This window comes from Gavialis gangeticus, unplaced genomic scaffold, assembly GCF_001723915.1.
Source record: "Gavialis gangeticus isolate Ggan-Ray unplaced genomic scaffold, GavGan_comp1, whole genome shotgun sequence".
Taxonomy (NCBI): Eukaryota; Metazoa; Chordata; order Crocodylia; family Gavialidae; genus Gavialis; species Gavialis gangeticus.
The window spans coordinates 23,710,218-23,715,740 of NW_017729028.1; the positions used below are offsets into that span (position 1 = coordinate 23,710,218).

The 5,523-nt window shown below is 51.0% G+C and overlaps 1 long non-coding RNA gene across 1 annotated transcript in view; it reads left to right on the forward strand.

Annotated features, from left to right (window-relative positions):
• Positions 1-239: 239 nt before the first annotated feature.
• The window catches only part of LOC109300112, a 10,148-nt gene continuing 4,864 nt past the window's right edge, over positions 240-5,523 (forward strand). The window contains exons 1-2 of the long non-coding RNA XR_002098125.1: positions 240-459; positions 1,811-1,814. This is a non-coding gene — a long non-coding RNA (uncharacterized LOC109300112). The remainder of the gene's footprint in view (positions 460-1,810; positions 1,815-5,523) is intronic.

Sequence of the window (5,523 nt, forward strand, 5' to 3'; positions counted from 1 at the left end):
ATACAAAGCCAACCACCTTACCAGAAAAAAGGCAGTGCAGAATACCTTAATGCTCTTTACAAATCTAGATTTTCATTTCCCAAGTTCTTGCTGCTAAGGAAGGAAGGAAAGAAGGAAGGACTTTGACTTTTTAACTACTTTATTCAGAGTTTGGGGTACAAAAAGTTGGCCCCTCCAGGGTCCAGGTCCAATATAGAAAGCAAAGACAAACAAATTACTATCAAACCAAGAGCACCATGTCATTACATTCATAACATCACACTGTGACAGACATCTTCTCTGTGTTGCACATCATGCCTAACATGCCGTTATGCGGTTGGGACACTGGCCACACAGTTGTACAGACCAAAGTCCTGCATAAACAAATGATTCCTACCCTGATCTATCCAATCATACACATGACAACACCTTCACCTTCTCACACAAAGAAAAAAAAGCAGCCTGGTGAGAGCTCAGGGTGTGGTGCGAGCTTGGAGTCGCAGTTCGCCACCGAGCTGCCTAGTTCCCCAGACCAGTCGTGACATCAGAGCATGTACTGAAGATGGCCATTTTCCACGTGGCACAGTGCTCCCTCAAAGGCTCAGCATTCCTCAAAGGTGGGTACCACGCGCCAGAGCACAGCATACTCAAACTCCAGTGAGAGGCGCGCCTGCACCAGAAGGCCAAAAAGCCGCAGAACATCATCCCAGCAAGCCAGTTGTGGCCACTCTAGAGGACAGTCATCTTGGCCTGACCCAGTAGAAAGTTGGCCAGGCAGACAGCACCCTGCTTGGACGCCCAGTACAGGTAGAAACACACGTAAGTGTTCTCTGAGAAGCTTCTGCCCAGCACCTGGAGTGGTGGCTCGAGGGGCCAAAGAGTGGCCGCAGGTCAAGACAGTCAAGGAAAGCATGAAAGAGGCTCTCCTCAATGCCCCTGGGGCACCAGGGGCAGGCTGGTGAGGTGGCTGGGCCAAAGTGGGATGCAAACGTGTCAGTGACTAGGGTGCCATGCAGCAGCCGCCACTGCAGGTTGCCAGTCTTCATGGTGGTTGGCTGCTTATACAATCTGTGCAAAGCTGGGTGGGCCAGTGGGGAATCTGGCAGCCCCAGGCACTGTTGCCATGGTGTATCAGGGTGGCCTGCCAGCACTTGGGCATGGCAGATGTGAACCACCCAGGCATACAGGCTTCTAAGTGGCAGAGAAGCAAAGGGGCAACCTGAGTCACTGTCAGGATGCACAAGGAGCATCATCAGGGTGCCAGGCCCGCCAGCCAGCTCACTGGCCATGGCTGGGGTGACTGGCAGTGGGAGGAAGGCCTCAATCGGGGCTTCCATGACACGGGGGACTTGGCATGCCCAGAGATGGTCATCCAGGGTGGCTGCTGCCTGTGGTGGGAGGGCAGCTTGGATGTCATGCAAAAGATGGCCCACGCTGTGGACAGAGTGCATGCCTAGGGTGGTCAGGGCCTCAGGCGAGAGCCAGGCCAACCTAACAGGGTCAAGGAGATGGCCCAGGCAGAGGACACACACCTGGATGAGGGCAGCCGTGAGGCTGGTGGAGGCCAGGACTGGCACAGGGCGCTACAGGTCTGAGTTGTGCATGAGGGGCTCCCTCAGCAGCTGTGGGAACTGTAGGTGCCAGGCCTGGGGCTAGAGGTGGAAGGTGGCCTGCCAGGTTTGTACCATGCCACAGTATAAGCCCAGAAGGACCACCCAGTTCAGGAGCTTGAGGTTCAGCAGGAAGAGCTCCCAGTCGAAGTTGAGGGCCCCCACCCTCTGCAGGAATCCCACCCTCCAGATGTTGCTAGGGTAGGTGCTTCTCACTGTAGAGGAGTTCCTGAAATCCTTGCAAGCAGAATGATCACCAGGTCAACCAGGATCTGGCCCTCCTTGGTAACAGGTAGGTAAAGGACAGCTCTTTGGAGCCAGTGGCACCCATCCCAGAAAACATCTATCAGGAGGCACTGGAGCCTCTTGAGTAGGTCCTGTGATGGGTTGAGTATGACACATGGGTGCCACAGGGTCGCTGCCACCAAGTTGCTGGTGATGAGGACACATCCACAATAGGAGAGGCTGGGTAGGGGCCAATGCCACCATTGCGGGCAGGCCTCCGCTTCCTCCTCAAGGCCATCCCAGCTGCACATGATGAAGGTGACAGTGACCCAAAAAATCAGTTATTCATATCATTTCACTTTCATGTTGTGAGAACAGAGGAATTATTCAGTGTAATTGAAAGGCAAAAATTGTAAAACTGCTCAAAGGAACATATATTTTACAAAGCAAAACATTCAACTGTACACTTAATAGCCACAAAATATTTCTGAGGCAAAAAACCCCATAGGACTAGATCCTAGTCTCCCAATTAGCCATAAATGGGCATGTCTACACAAAACATGTTAATGCACATTAGCCTAATTTACTGTGCAGTACAGGGGCATGTCTATGTGTGAGTACATTTACTGTGCAATAAAAATGGCTAATCGTGGCTAAATTTGATACCTGCTAAATATATATCAAATTTAGGCACAATTAATTAAAACACAGTAATGCACATATAGATGTGACCTGGCACTAACTTTAGTGCCAGATCTGCCCAGGCACTAGGGGGCCAGCCTGAACTCAGCCCCAGGACTCCTGACAGGTCACCTCGTCTGCCCCAGGGCTGGGCTGCTCTATGGAAGCTCCTAGCTGCAGGCTATAAAAGTTTCCAGCCATTGTGTGCCCTTGGGCATACACACCAGTACCCTGGAGCACTGCAGGCCCTGTGTGCCCCTCTGGACAGGACCCAGGCTGTATCTGCCAGTCCTGTCCCCTAGCCAGAGCTCCTGCTTGTCCACAGGTGAGCGTTGTGAGGAGCTGCAGACTGCTGCAACCCTGCCCAGCCCTGAGACTTCTGCAGGTGCTGCAACCTCTTGCTGCCTGCTGCTTCTCACCCCCCATAGTGTCTCCCTTTTTTATTCAGGTGCTGTGGTCCGTTTGTCTCTGCTGCACAGCTCCCAGTCCCTGGCTGGGCCCCTCTGCTGAGTGCTCTTGAGTGCTGTCCAGGGCCAGCCACACAGGGACAGCTCCGCAGGGGCCCAGAAAGCTGGCACAGGATGTACCAGCATGTCCTCCCCATCCTGCCCATTGCAGATGTGTGCATGCTCAGTCCATCCACCCGGGGCCCCAACTGGAGCCAGGAGAAGATTGGTGACCTCATGGCCTTTGGGGTATGTGGAGGTTTAGAGGCAGTTTGTGTGGGGTGGGTGCTCAAAAACCCATATTTATGAGGATCGGTCAGGAGGCATGTCGGAGTGATGGCACTCCCAGACAGTGTGGCAGTGCCACATAAAGGTTAAGGCCTTGTGGGCACAGTGGGTGGTCATGACCAACTGCAATTGTTGGTCCAGTCGTGCCTGCAAGACCATGCCCTTTATGTGCAGCTGACCAATATTTTGGTGCCCTGGAACTGCCCAAACCCTGTCCTACCTTGACCTTTCCAGTGGTGTCACCTGCCCAGAGGAGGGATCCCCAGTTGTTTAGTGCCCCACCCCACCCACCTTCCTGGCTGCTGCACCCACCAGCAACTTGGGGAGCCCTGTTAAGTGGCTTTCTCACCAGCTCTGCACCAAAGACCTCACCATGAGGAGCAGTCACCTAAGACACCACCAGCTGCCAGCAGCACCAGACCCTCCCCACAGCGGGGGCCTCTGGCCGGGTTCCAGCCAGCCACACCCCATGGGCCATGGACACGGGGTGAAGATGGATGCTGTTGCTGATGGAGAGGCCTGCACTGAGCCACCAACTTCATCAGTCCCAGACACATGGTAAGTTCCACACTGTGGGGAGGGCCCTCCCAGTCCCCATCCCTGCACCTGCCCCTGGCTCTGGCCCCTGCCACCCCTCCCCACTCAGCTCACCTGTGTTCCCCCCAGCCCTGGTTTCCCCCCCAACAGCATGCAGAGGGGCTCGGCAGGGCAGGTGAACTGGAGCAGGGAATGCAGGAGGAGGGTGTCAGCTAGGGCCTCCCACAGCCAGTGCGCTGGTCCCCACTGAAAGGTGAGCAGCTGTTCTGGAGCCTGGGCAGGGGGACACTGCTGGGGCCAGCAGGATTACAGGGTTCTGGTTGTCACTGCCAGGGGCAGGGCTGGATCAGCAGAGGCAATTGCAGGAACAGGGGTTGGAGCAGCCCTAGTGTGGAGAGGCAGGGTGGGCAAGGAGGGAGCTGTCTCATGACTAATTGCATTTGTAGATATGTCCTATGTGTACTTATACACCTAGCTGCAAACTTATTAACACATGTCCCTGAAAAACTGCCAAGGCATCTACTTTTGTAATAAGCCATCATGGTATAAGTTACAACATTTCCTGAGAAAGAGGAAAACACATCCACCTCAGTTACAAAATTTCCGGAGAAGGAGGAAAACACATCCACTTTTTCTATTCACACATTTCAGGGACTTGAGAGGGTAGAATAGGGTTGTACTTGGGCACCTGAGCTTGTTGAGATGTATAATATAAAGGAAAAGAGGAAAGGTCTATATGCTTGTTATATAGTATAAAGCCTGTATTTTTTCACATACAACCTGCCCTATGATGAGGTATGTACCTTGTTTTTGAAAGGCAGAATGAAAAGAAATAGATCAAGTGCAGAGTTATTTTTGCTTCGGCTAGCAGAAGCTTAATCAGCAGAAACTGCCGTTACCATATGTTATTGCTTATCGTGCATACCACCATCTGCAGCAGGTGTTTATGGAAAGCAGTGTGTGTTGTATGCAATAAAATATGGTAATAGCTACCGTGTAAAGTTGGATAGGCATTTTAAAAAGGGATATATATCTCCTACTTTAACACATAGGCAAGGTGCTAACTCACATTGCGAACCATCTCCCTTTATGCACTACTGTCCATGTAGGAGTTTACCTGCCTTTCTCAAGCATCTCATATCAGCTGCTTTCAGGTAGTACTAGGTTAGAAAGACCATTGGCCAGATCTGGTATAGTCCGTTTTTTGTTCCTATACTGTAGTGCAAGTTCTAGTAGATCAGACACGCCTTAGAAAGTTATTGGTTTTATTTAAACAAAATATGTATACATTGTGACAGCTGCTTTAGCTTGCGGAAAGTTGGATTAGTCTAGGTGAAAACAAGTTAAGGTCTTGTGGGCACAGTGGGTGGTCATGACCAACTGCAATTGTTGTTCTTTTTTCATCTAGATTTATAGTAGCTCCAAGAAAAAAAAAGAATGGTTTGAAGAGATCTTTTTGTACTTAAGGTTAGCACATCTTGTTGAATGTCGTTCTTCCCAAATGTTTGGCCAGAAAATACTTGAAGTATGAGTATTAAGAAGGATGTTTCTCTTGCTTTTAAAAATCCCAGAGGTGCATTCATCCTACAAAAATAATAGAACTAATTTTTCATCATGCAGTATGGTTAAATGAGGAATCAAAATGTGTTCATTGTGTTTCTCGCTCTCTCCCTCTCTTTCTCTTTCTCTCTCTCACACGCGCACACACACACACACACACACACACACACACACACACACACACACACACACACACA